Source organism: Pogona vitticeps, chromosome 1, assembly GCF_051106095.1.
Source record: "Pogona vitticeps strain Pit_001003342236 chromosome 1, PviZW2.1, whole genome shotgun sequence".
Lineage (NCBI taxonomy): Eukaryota > Metazoa > Chordata > Lepidosauria > Squamata > Agamidae > Pogona > Pogona vitticeps.
This window is the reverse complement of record NC_135783.1, coordinates 149,658,763-149,673,043: the sequence shown is the minus strand read 5'-3', so window position 1 is coordinate 149,673,043 and position 14,281 is coordinate 149,658,763.

Below are 14,281 nucleotides of genomic sequence, written 5' to 3'. Positions count from 1 at the left end.
GAATGAATGAATGAATGAGGAAAGACAAATGTAAATATAATAAAACAATATACAATGGTTATTACATTGACATCTTGCTTTTATACTTTAGATTAAATTACAGTATTCCACTTTTCCTTTCCAGAAAAGAGCTACTTAAAAAGGCTGACAACATATAACAATATAAAAATAATGAAGAGTGAAAACAGATTGAGAAACTGAAAGCAGCAAATACAAAACTCACCCACCCACCCCCAACCAATAACCAGTAACTAATATTAAGCTAACTAATATTAAGGGGATGACTGAGGACGAGATAGTTGGAGAGTGTCACTGAAGCTACCAACATGAATTTGACCAAACTCCGGGAGGCAGTGGAAGACAGGAGGGCCTGGCGTGCTCTGGTCCATGGGGTCATGAAGAGTTGGACATGACTTAACGACTAAACAACAACAAAATATTAAGCAGCAGCAGGGAGACATTCTTGTCTTAAGAGAAGTATCTTCATTTGCCAGAAGAACATCAATAATTATATGACTAAACACGAAGTGGGCAACTCTGTCCCTTCAGGTGATGGCAGACTGCAAGTTATGCCAGCCACCTAGCTAGTGCTGGCGTGTTATGGAAACGGCAGTGAATCCCTAACTGGTGTGACAGAGGGTGTGATCAGATGGCCATATGTCCTGTGGATGAAACTAGATTGGGGACATGCCAGTTCACTTTTTTTCTGCAGAGACTGCACAACATACACACATACTGCTGCAAACTAGCCCATCCCTGATTGATGCCTACCCACACTCTTTTGGGTCCTGATCAGGAGCTACTGTTCTTAGGGTGTGGGCAGAATTGCTCCATTTTAGTTTGGTTCTAACATGTTGTAATTGCTGAGATTAAACCAAAGCAGGTGTCTCAAACTGTCCCTTTCCTTAAGCCGTATAATGATCTTGAGAAATGGAAAGCTTCCTTCCTGCTTGCCTGTGGAGAGGAAAGGAGAGGCAGCTTTCCATTTCTAATTGTTTCTGGTACATCAGTGATGCTTCTCTTTCAGTGCATTTCTGATGGGCTCTATCAGTTAACAACAGCTTAAGCAAAGCACAAAGGAGGAGACAGGAAGGGGATTATTTTCTTTTTGACTTTCCTTTTGCTTTCTTTCCCTTTAAAGGGTAAGATTAGATCATGCTAAACAGGGCCACTTGAGATGTGGTGTGGTCAGAACTTGCATGTGCATGCCAGGATTACCTGAAATGATACATTGCATCTCAAAGTGACCCTGTTTAGTACAATCTAGACCAGGCCAGGCCAGGCCAGAAAAACTGGGCTCGATGGTTACGACCATTTGGCCACCCTGACCTTGGGCTATGAAGCTCTGTATATTGAGTGTTGCCTGTAGCAGTGCCTCTGAAGCCAATAACTCCTGCAGGAAAGTTGCAGTAGATGATTCTTTTCCATGATGGAACTCAAAGGGATATATCCAGGGTCCCTCCAGGCAGGGCAGTCACCATTTAGGCAGTGACCAGGTATACTACCAAATATGTTTTAGCTTCAGCAAAATGGCTCATTTACAACCATTTGAACATATCAAGTCCTCTTCTTCTTTTTCTTCTTTTAGTCCAATTATTGAGTCCTCTTCTCATTCAGGGAGAAAAGCTTACTTTTGCTTTCAGTTCCAATTTGATTTAACAGATTTAATTTTTTCCTTTAGACATTTCTTAACAGCACTTTTGCATCAGTATTTCTTTCCTGTTTTGAGTGTGCTGGAATCTAGTAGCTGCATGCTGCCCACCATTGACCAAACAGTTATGGGTCGTCAAGATTGCATTCCTAAGGTGTTCCTTCCCTCTGGGTGTTGCTGTTAACACAAATCTAAAATAGAGCAGTAGTTTTGGGCTGGATTCACACATCCTCCTGGCCATGCATTTATTCAAATGCAGATAAGTCTTCTTGCGGAGAACAAATGGTTTTTACTTTTAACTAATAGCAATTATGTGCCATCAAGTTGTTTCTGACTTATGGTGACTCTTATGGGGTTTTCTTAAGTGTAAAGCACTCAGAAGTGGTTTACTGGTCTGGTGGAGCTCTGGAACTGTGCAATTTGCCCAAGACTGTATAAGCTGGCTTTTCTTCCCAGAGGCCCAACGGGGAGATGAATGCCCAACCCCTCACACTTCCAACCAGATTCAGGAACCTAGCGAGCTTACTCTTAGATCCAATTAAGGATAATCCCTTTTGAGTTCTATGTTGTGATAGCTACACAGAAACAGAATTGCGTACTATGTAGACTTGAACTAATCTAGCAGTGTTGTGGTGGTGGTTTTAAAGTATAGGGGAGGAACATCTTTGTGCTTCAGACAAAAGTTTTAGAAGGGAGACAACACAGATCTGTCATGTGTACCAATTAAAATAGTATATGACAATTTGCAAAACTGGTGGAATGCTGGAGAGAAAAATTAAAGCCCCTGAGCTGCTAGAGCTAATAGTGGTAGGGATTAAGAGTGTTATCTATTTAACTTCTCCTCCTCCTGCATTCTCCTTTCCAGTCTCTAATAATCTGCTCCAGAGGATAGGACAACCCTCCAGATCAGATTATGGGATAGGATAGACAAAAGGGGTTGCAGGGAGAAGAGGGGATGGGAGCCTCCCAGTTTGAAAGCAGAGGCCAATTTACAAGAGGCTGAATTTTATCATGGTTGTGTGGGTTTTTCTGGCTTCTTGGCCGTGTTCTGAAGGTGGTTTTTCCTAACGTTTCGCCAGTCTCTGTGGCTGGCATCTTCAGAGGACAGCACTCTGTGCTCTCTCTGTCCTCTGAAGATGCCGGCCACAGAGACTGGCGAAATGTTAGGAAAAACCACCTTCAGAACATGACCAAGAAGCCCAAAAAACCCACAACAACCATTAGATCCCGGCCGTGAAAGCCTTCGCAAATACATTGAATTTTATCATTTATTTATTTATAATGTTTATACTCTGCCTTTCTCCTCAAGAGAACCGAAGGCAACCTCCAATATTATAACAAGCAATATTTTAATCTAGGTTTGGTGGGAATGTGTGTGTGAAATAAAAAATTAATAGGAAGGTTATGTTTCCACCTTCCGGTTCTCCAGAAAGCTCTCTCTCTCTCTCTCTCTCTCTCTCTCTCTCTCTCTCTCTCTCTCTCTCTCTCTCTCTCTCTCTCTCTCTGTGTGTGTGTGTGTGTGTGTGTGTGTGTGTGTGTGTGTGTGTGTGTGTGTGTGTGTGTGTGTGTGTGTGTGTGTGTGTACGCACGCTCTTAAAGTGGTAGCCAGCATGAATTTGACCATAAACCTCAGTCAATCACTCTGTATATTGTAGGACAGCAAGGAAAGGATTACAGGATGCTAAATGGAGAAAACTGGATCTTTCCCCTCTTTTCATTCACATCTCCCTAGAGCCCCAAACAGAGCTACAAACCTTCTGCTGCAGCCCAGCCTGGATGGGTTTCTGAGCTTCTGTCAGTTTCAGAGATACATCAGCGTGTCTTACTGCAGGTCTCCGCTTGTTTTATTTATGATGCCATTTTACAACCAGCTCTGGCAGACTCTTGAGAGCTGTCACTCTAGTATGTTTGAGGTGCTGCCAAAATTCTGAGGTGCCCTCCTATATTCCCTCTTTTGGTGCCAGGCGTCCTGGGGTATGTGTTCTGAAACACTGTTATAGCAGGGTGCTCACCTGCCAAATCTCCTCTCCTTGCCTGCTGTCTCTTCACCTACAGACTGTAGCCATTTCAGTCGGAGAGGCATCTTTGCTGGCGCTGTCCAAGAGAGAGAGAGAGAGATTTTGAAAGAGAGAGAGATTTTGAGAGAGAGCCTGCAATATTCTGCATCTGCCTGACTCAACGACCAATGTTTCTTCTATGCTAATGCTGTCTGCCCAAAGGAGAGACTGGCCATTGTGACTTCATGCTGGTGGTGGCTACCTGAAGGAGAGAGACCAGCCATTGTGACTGATGCTGATGCGGCTTGCTTTGAACCCCACCTGTCTTCCATTAGGCAGGAAAGTGTCCCTGTTTACATCAATGCATTTTAGATCATGAAATGGCTGACCTCTAATTCCTGCTAGTTGTTCTGCATCTGCTTGGCAGTTTTTTTTATTTTTATTTTGTTTAATGACTGAGAGACATTGAAGTCTCAGTAGTTGCCATTAGGGAATGAAACAATATTGTTTAGTTATCTTGAGCAATGTTGTATCAACTCTCCTAGCCAGCAATTCAAAATTTAATATTTTTTAAAAAAATTATAAAAACTGAAATAATTTGAAACTAAAATCTCTATATAATTCCCATACATATTCTATATATTCCTACATTTCTAATATTTCTATATAACCCTAGAGAGCACACCCACTACAATTTGGACATCTGCATGCCATCCTGAACTGAATCAAGTTATATACCAACAAATCTGACTCCTGGTGAGCCTCCCCAGCATTTTCTAGATAATGAGTACTCAAAAGTGGTTTGCTGTTTCCTTCTTCTGGGGGGTGCCCTGGGGCTGTGTAGCTTGCCAAAGGTTACACAGGCTAGCTCTTCTCCTGAGATACATAATGGGGAATTAAACTCCCAACCTCTGACTCCCTAACTCACTGAGCTATCCAACCGATTCAAACCAGACTCCTTCCAAATTCAGCCCAGTTTGTGATGGTGCTCATCTTGACTGCTCATTCTCTTCCCTCCTCAACAAAGTTATCTTTCTATAGGTACATGGACAGTAGCAGTAAGGAAATTTCAGGACAGCATAGATGCTTTGAAGGCCTCTCCTTCACCAGATTTAAGGGACCACCATGTGTTTAAGGGTGAATTGCTGCAAACACTCATGAGATATGTAATTTTTAATGCTGATCTGAGATGGATAGTAAACTGAAAATTGCCTCCATGCCAGCTAGAAACAACAGTTCTACCCATGCTCAAGAGCATCAAACAGTGAATAAGTTTATGTTGCAAGAGCTAGGGACTTCAGTGAATCCTCTCTGCTAGGACTCCATCCGTGTTGTTGTTTTGTTGTTTAGTTGTTAAGTCGTGCCTGACTCTTCGTGACCCCATGGACCAGAGCATGCCAGGCCCTCCTGTCTTCCACTGCCTCCCAGAGTCTGGTCAGATTCATGTTGGTCGCTTTGATGACACTGTCCAACCATCTCATCCTCTGTCGTCCCTTTCTCCTCCTGCCTTCACACTTTCCCAACATCAGGGCTTTTCCAAGGAGTCTTCTCTTCTCATGAGATAGCCAAAGTCTTGGAGCCTTAGCTTCAGGATCTGTCCTTCCAATGAGCACTCAGGGTTGATTTCCTTCAAAATGAATAGGTTTGATCTCCTTGCAGTCCAGGGGACTCTCAAGCACCACAATTCAAAAGCATCAGTTCTTCAGTGGTCAGCTTTCTTTATGGTCCAGGTCTCATTTCCATACATCACTACAGGAAAAACCATAGCTTTGACTATGTTTTGACTATGCGGACTTTTGTTGGCAAGGTGATGTCTCTGCTTTTTAAAATGTTGTCTAGGTTTGTCATCTCTTTCTTCCCAAGAAGCAGGCGTCTTTTAATTTCATGACTGCTGTCTCCATCTGCAGTGATCATGGAGCCCAAGAAAGTAAAATCTGTCACTACCTCCATATCTTCCCCTTCTATTTGCCAGGAGGTGATGGGACCATCCATACCTTCACACATTTGCATGGTAGGGAAAGCCTAGAGTGGTCTCTTCTGGGTGGTCTCATCTTTCCTCAGATGTTCATGAAAGAAAAAAGAAATTTGAAAACACCTGATGTTTTCTGATGCAAGTTCTTTTGGGCCAAGAGTGCTTCTGGTTCCCTAGTCAGGTTTGATACCAGTCTGGTTCCATTCTGCTCTCTATGGTAGAACCTAAATATAGTCATTTGAAAAAGAACGTACATGCTTTTTGAATTTTATGGATTTACATATCAGGACATAATAAAAATCATCTGGTCCTATGCAGCTCTGAAAATTAGGCAAATACAGCCTTAGAGGAACAACAACACATGACATATTATGCTGTGTCATGATTTGTTTAACAACAAAAAAGCCAAAATGGAGAAGCATGTGTGAAAAACTAAGTACACCCTTATTGCTTCCATAGAAATTAAGAAGATAAGTAGCAGCCAGGTACTGCTAACCAAATGCCCTTGAGTAATTGATCATCAGTAAGTGTGACTATCTCTATGAAAGCTGAAGTTTTAGCAGCTTGCTGCTCTGGAGCATTCAGGTGTGTGTTAACACAATACCAAGGAGGAAATACTTCAGCAATGATTGTAGAGAAGCAATTGTTGCCGCCCATCAATCTGGGAAGGGTTAGAAAACAATTTCCAAACAATAAGTCTATCATTCTACAGTGAAGATTATTCACAAGTAAAAACATTCAAAACAGTTGCCAGAAAAAGACTGAACAAGTATGGTTTGTTTGGAAGGGCTGCCAGGAGAAAGCCTCTTCTCTCTAAAAAGAACATGGCAGCATGGCTTAGGTTCACAGAGTTGCATCTGGACAAACCAAAAGACTTCTGGAACAACGTCCTTTGAACAGACAAGACCAAAATGGAGATGCTTGGCCATAATGCACAGGACCTTGTTTGGTTAAAACAAAACACAGCATATCAGCACAAACAGCTCATACCAACTGTCAGGCATGGTGTTGGAGGGGTGATGATTTGGACTTGGTTTGCAGCCACAGAACCTGGGCATCTTGCAGTCATTGAGTCAGCCATGAACTCCTCTGTATACCAAAGCATTCTAGAGTCAAATGTGAGGCCATCTGTCTGACAGCTAAAGCTTGGCCGAAATTGGGTCATGCAACAGGGCAGTGATCCCAAGCACACCAGCAAATCTACAAAATGGCTGCAAAAGAAAAGACTCAAAAGTATTGCCATTGTCCAGTCAAAGTACAGACCTCAACCTGACTGAAATGCTGTAACAACACCTTAAGAGAGCTGTGCATAAACAAATGCCCACAAACCTCAAGGAAGTGAAGCAATGTTGTAGAGAAGAATGGGCCAAAATTCCTCCGCAACGATGTGAGAAACTGATAAAGTCATACAGAAAATGATTACTTTAAGTTATTACTGCTAAAGATGGTGCTACAAGTTATTGAATCATAAGGTGTACTCAGTTTTTCACACATGCCTTTATTTTTTTTTTAATTTTGGCTTTATTTCAGCAAAATAAATCATGATGCAGTGAAATATGTCATTGTGCTGTTCATCAGAGGTTGTATTTACCTAATTTTCAGACCTCCAAAAGACCAGATGATTTTTATTACATCCTCATATGTAAAACCATAGAATTTAAAGAGGGTATACTTTCTTTTTCACATGACTGTATGATTGACGTGCCTGTGCTAATTGTAAAGTGAGGTGGGGCAAGTTAACGAGCCTGAAACTGGTATGACAGTCAGCCACAATCTGTGAGTAACACAAAGCTTGCAAGATACAAAAATAACTAGAACAGTCAATATTAAATTTGTAACATGGTTTTAATTTGTGCTGTTTAATTACAGTAGATTGCATCCTTAATTAATGAAGCCACAGGCCTTTCTCTTTCCTACTTCCTGATTCCCCGCTCTGTAAGGCAGCAGCATTTAGAAACTTTATAATCCTATAAAGATGTTAGTTTATATGTCCATGAATCATGCTGGTTGGGGCCAGTGAGTGTAACTATACCTGGGATTACTGTAGTTGTTTTCATTGAATCATGATTCTGTAGCAACATCCTCATTCTTAAGAGTTCAGACAGGTTCAAGAAGAAGTAAAAACCCATGTCCATTTTAGTCCCTGGATTATTCATGCTAAAAGTTTTGTTGGTCATTTTCATTTTTTCATTGAGGGCTAAAAATCCCTTCCTGTTCTGGCTCTATCAGATTGCTGGACTTGTCACACTTTCAAATGATTCTCAGATATTTTGCTTCCTGCAGTGGATGAGATGGCGACTGCTCTCTTTCCATATGCAAAATAAAGCCCCAGCCTGCAGCCCAGCTAGATCCTACTTTAACAATGGTGGTTGAAAAGTACGTTACCCTGTTCCTGAGGGCAGCAGTCTAGCTTCCGAGTTGCAAGGCAGGGTGATACACATCACTGTGTTTTCACACACCTCATTGCTGCTCCCCAGCAGCAGCTGCCTAACACAAATGCTGTAGTCTGCCTAAAAGTAAGAGCTGCTATGCTAGATTGTCATAGGTCTAGCAGTAGTTGAATATGGCTGTTAATGCAATAGTGGTTTCTGATTCATTGAGAAGAAGCAAGTGGTCCTTTGCAGAAGAACCAGTTAGGTAGGCTCCTTCTTTCATGAAAACCCAGCTGAATTTGATCCCCGGTGACTTTAACTTTGGATGGAGCTACATATTCTAAGAAGGACAAAAGATTCTTAGTCTTTGTAAGGCAAATGTGGGTGCGAGTGAGTGAATACATGTAGGAGAGGTGCATTGGAGTGATTATCCAGAAGGATTGGAAAAGAATTTATTTCAGATCATTTCTAGAAGAGCTTCCTAAAAGTTGTATATATTTTTTCATATTTGGAATGGAAGGACTTGAGAGTAAAAAAAAAAAAAATTAATGGGGGAGGAACTGGAACGGATTCATTTATCTAGGCCCAGGGCTTTCAAGTACTCCCTTTCAGTTTGATTTCTGGCCTGCGTGTTCACTGGTATAGAACCCAAACAGATTCCCCAACAATGCCACTTAGCAATTTAAAACAAACAAAAAAATCCAGCTTTCCCCCACTGCTTCATAGAAGGAGAGTCAGAAGAGGATGTGGAGGGTCACCTTCTTTTTTCCATAAAGAATTAGTGCTATGGGACCTCGATGACAAGGCAGTTCAGTGATATATCTCGAAAGAAAGAAATTTATTTGTTTGTTTGTTTATGGCACTTATATGCCGCCCATCTAGACATTGCCTGCTATGGGTGGCTCACAACAGAGAAAATAAAAACAATTAATATATAATAACAGTTTATCAACAATATAGAATGATAACAATGACTCAAAATGGGATGAAAGAATAAATTAAGTAGTGCCTGAAGAAAGAAAGAAAGAAAGAAAGAAAGAAAGAAAGAAAGAAAGAAAGAAAGAAAGAAAGAAAGAAAGAAAGAAAGAAATTATAGCTTTGCCTTGATTCCTTATTGGGGGGGGGGGGGTGAAACAAGTGGCAGTGTGGAGACATGGAGGCTAAGAAGCAGGAAAGGGCTAAATTGGATCATTCTGAGTTGCAGTATGATTTCTAAAGATGATGGCAAGTTTTTGGTACCATGTCCCAAGTCCAAATCTGAGTCTTTGGTACCAAGTCCCAAGCTCTGAGTCCCCATGGAAAACAAGCTTTCTTCCCCAGCAGTAAGGGAGAGGATGGGTGAGTGGGTTCTGAGTCATAAATTGAATCTGAGTCATTGGTGGTGGGGGGGGGAGAAATCAAGCTGAGTCAGCAGTGTGACTTAACTCTGACTTGACAGCAAGTCCCAGGAGTTGAGTCTCCATCCCTGATGATTTCCTATCCTGAAACCACTTTATCTTTATGCAAAAATAGTGTGCTTTCAAGTGACCCTGTTTAGCTTGATCCAGCATGGAATAACTTCAGTCTAGTCACACACTATCTTAGTTCTTTGAGTTGCCACATTTTGTTTTCCTGTCCAGCTCCTCATCCTCAACAAATGCATATCAGACAGATACAACGCGGGCCTCTCCACAAAGGTAATAGGTATGCCTGTTAAATTGGGTTGGTGAGAATATCCCTTTCTTTTTTTGAAGAATATTTTCCAAAATTAGCTGATCACATATTCAGGACACAGGGGTAAAACAACCCTGTGATTTAAAAGTTCAATTGCAGGAGAAAGCCAATCGAACAGTTTTTTCCTGTCCCCAGAGTTACAAGGGGGAATTGGTGGAAGGGAAAGCCTAAATCTTCCCTGCGTACAGCTTTGCTTTTAGAAATGCCCTCTTAATATCCATCATGTTTCTTCGGCAAGCCCAGACTCAAACTGCATGTCAAAAAAACAATGGTGCTCGTGTTTTTTTTTCTTAAAACGTTAGGCAGCATATCAATAGACACTCATAACATTATTGTCAGTTTGTAGATTAATTTTTGTTTGTGGAAAAAAATTTAACAAAACAAGATTGAAATACCAAGATTTGCTTCCACAAGTTGAAGTCTCTTTAACCATCTAATGTAAAGTATTGCATCATCCATGTCACATCTGTCCATGAGAATGTTGCTGGAGGTAAGTGATGTGGAGATGGAATTACAAGGGCATCTCACACGGGAAACAGTCTTGCTGAACACAGTGAGGTGAGATCCAGATGTTGCTGAATGCAATTCTCATCAGCCCTAATCAGGACAGGCAGTGTGGTGAGGAATGATGGGAACTGCAGTCAAATGAAATCTGGAGAGCGCACACCTTCCATCGTTGTTCTAAAAACATTATTAATCTAGCAAAAGCAGCTTCTGGTTTTTGCACTTTGTCCCATTTTTTTAAAATGTGAAAATATATAAATATCACTGTTTCACAAACAGATATACATTGCACTTTAAGAACATGTGGACCATCACACGTTCCCTGTGCTTGCAGGGGGACATAATATGTGAGTTAAAATGCATACGTTTATGCTGTTGGCTTCCAGTACCAAGGAGTTCGTGTTCTTCCCTTAGCATCTTGAAGATCTTGAGACCTTGTGAAAACCTGCAATTTCAATTTTCTCATTACACTTCTTGGTAAATTACTATGCAAAACTCATTTTGTTGCATTCCCCCCCCCCACACACACACACATGCTAGCATTTTAGTTTCACAATCCACAGGTTTCACTATAATGTAAGTCTTAGTCAGAGGGCTATTAAAGTATAATGGCTCAGTATTTCTAAGATAGGAAGCCTGTGACTCAAATCTTGCCTCTGCCACAAATTCCTAGATTGCTTTGGGGCAAGCCACAGCTCTCTCACCCCATCTGCAATATGGATACTATAATTTTTGCATACTCATTGTCAAGAGGTTCTTGTGAAGACTTAGGCAGTCCCGAAAGTGGCGCGGAAATTGAAACAGACGATTCGTTCAAACCATTAACAGATTTATTCATACTTAACAGAGGAGTATTGATAACAACTTCAGTGGGATAAAACTGATCCCAATCATTCAACTGCCTTCCAAATTGCATAACATTATTGTGACCCCACGTCCTTTCTTAATACTGGGGTGCTGGGCCAAAGCGCTCCTTGTCCGTAGGCTTCCTCAATGGGGCGCTCCTCACCACGCATATGGTGCCACAACATGGGTGGCGAGCCCCATCCCCCTCCGGAGGTGGCTTGTTGTAGGTGGGATCTGGGTGCGCCTCCTTCGTCGAGGGGCCTTGCCCCCTCGGGAAGACCACCACTGTCCATTCTGAAGTTTCCTTTATGGTCACCCCCTCTCTCTCGGGTATTGGATCCAGCAACAAACCTCCCACTTTCGGATTAGGAAAGTCTTTTAGCAGTTCGCTTACATGATCACGTCTCTTCTCCTCTCTCTCCTTCTTACTGGTCATTATCCAAAAATCCCGCGCGGCCTGTCCCTACTTTTATATCCTCTTCCCTCATGTCAGTTACTTGCTCCTCCTCTTTTCCCTTGCCTTCTTCTGTAAGACAGACCTCTATTTTAACCCTTTCTTCACCATCCCGCAGCTTCAACATATCCCTCTCCCTTTCCTTGACCATCACATCCTTGTTGTCTGGGGGAGACGGCGCACTCTCGTCCACCTGGCCTTCACACTCATCCTTGCTCTTATCATTCGGCCATTTAAATCTTGCTGCACTCCTGATCTGTGGCCTCTTTATTTGCACTTCTCCTCCCCTTCCAAATCCTTGCATTGCCAGTAATCGGTTCCACATCTTTCCCATTGCTACAGCAAGAGCCAATGCTTTTTAAGCATCTGGATGGAGACTCGGGGGCTGGTAGTTCCAAAAAGTACAGTTTATCAAGCTCAGCAGGGGGAGGCCCCTAACCCTCTGCAGCAGATTTTCTTGAGGATTCGAGCATTATGCAAAAAAACCAGAATTGCTTATATTTCCTTTCAAAGTTTGAAGTGAACTTGGCGGTTATTTAGTTCAACCCCTGCTCAAGACAGGATCCTCATGTAGCTACTCTGCTGGTTCTTCAGTCCCTGATGTCCTGCAAGCAGACAGGGATATTTTTGTTTTTCTGTGTTATCAAGCTGCTTCCCGCTTACAGTGACACTATCAATGCATGACCCCAAAAATGATCATTCATTATTTGCAGCCTTGCTTCTATCTTCTAAATTAAAGGCCATGGGTTCTGTTGTTAAATCGATCCATCTCACAGAAGGTCTGTCTTCCTATTTTTCCACTTCCTTCCATTTTTCTTAGCATGATTGTCTTCTCAGCCTCAGTTTAGTCATTTTGATTTCTAGCGATAGCTCAGGCCTGGTTTGATCTAGAACTCAGTGGTCTGCCTTTTCGGCCATTCATGGTATCTACAAAACTCTCATCCAATGGCACGTTTTGAATTAATCTTTTTTTTTTCCATTCAGGTTTTTCCCCCCAATTGTTCAAGAGCATGTCCAGATGGGCATATAGCTTGCTATTTGGATTGCTTCTGGTGCCATTTGGTTCAAAATAAATCTCAGCATCCGCATGTGTTTTGACTAAGAGCAATCCATCCTGCCTCTTTTTAGAGCTGTCCTTTTCCTTTTGGCACCACGCAAGAGTTAAAGGGTTTTGTGTGTGCGTGCGTGTGATTTGGAGTGCTCCAAATTATCCTGTTTGTGGCCCATGCAGATGTTCGCACCAACACAGAGCTGTAGGTGCTGTTATCTGAGGTGACAGTCCTGTGACATATTTGGTGGGTTGTGAAATTGAAAGGAACAATGGAAATCTCTATTTCATTGTTCTGATCGTAGTGCAATGTGCTGTGTACAAACTGATGAACACCCTTCTCCTGGCATCCAGCTTCTTGTGGATTCTACTTACAAGCTTCTGTGCCATTGAGATTTTGAAGCCTGTATAGGGTAAATACTGTGAAAGCTTCTTGGCCGCATGCTCATCTGTTGTTTAGGATGCAGGTTCTGTAATATCATCTTGGTAGTCAATGTTTATTGATGTTGACTTCCATGCATGGCAAATGTAAAAGTCACTGATGAGCTTTATCACAACTGGTGGGTATCAGTGGCATGTCCACATATGTGATGCATGTGACTCTTAGTGTTGCTTTGTTGTTCTTTTCTCTACTTTTGACATTGCTGGGGTTGTGGGAATAGTAATCTCACTAGTTCATGCTGCTGTTAGCCCTGCTGCAGCAGGAGGGTTAACCTATACATTTTGTTTAGTATACATAAAAGAGCTAACAGTTGCACTCTGAAGATTCTTCATCAAAACTATATTTGCTGTCTCATGTCATCATTTTTACTATAGTTAAGGAAACATAAGACAGGTCATGATCAGTGTGGCACATATCTGGGGGGGAAGTGTTTGGGGGAGCAATAAAAATGTATACATACATGTAATTCTGTAAATGGACCATTCACAAACCACATATTGAGCTGGAAATAAAAATGGTGTGGATCACTTTTGTATTAAAAATGTACATATAACCTCTGACTAAGGTCAGTTATTGCCCAAGAGGTGGGGCAAACAAATCCATCCTGAGTAAGGACAAAAGTCTACTAATATATTTCTTTCACAAAACTTTTTACAGAGGTTATAACAACACATTTTATCCCAAGTGGCAAACTCGGAAGGCAAATACATCTGCCTCTCCAACTGCAGGACATGCCCATACAAAACTGAACATGGTGTCACTATGCTACTGCTATTGGGATGGAAAAATTATGCTGAAATGCTTCTTCAAAATAGAAGTGCATATCATATAGAGAGTGCTTTCAGTGGCATTTGTGTAATTATATCAGTAAGTCGTTCAACAATCTTATACGTGCTCGGAGGCTTTGTATGAGAAACTTTGCTACACTTAAGTGGGTTGAGAAAAGACATCTTTTTCTAGGCAGGCCTTCAAAGAGTGGAAGTTGCATATAGGGTTTGCCTGCGGCTAGTGTTGGGATGATCCCTGCCCCTTTGCACCACAACTCAGCAATTTCAGCCTTCCTGTGACCTGCGCAGCATTTTCAGGGGTTTGCAGGGGGCAAAGGAAGTCCACTTCCATCTGCACAGTTGTACACAAAGCTATACTGTATCTGGCTCCAGCTCCTGAAATGTCCACTTTAAATAAACAAATACCCATCATATCATCTATATCAATGAATATGTTTATCATTCTGTTTCTGTATCTATCATATATATATCATATATATATATATATATACAGT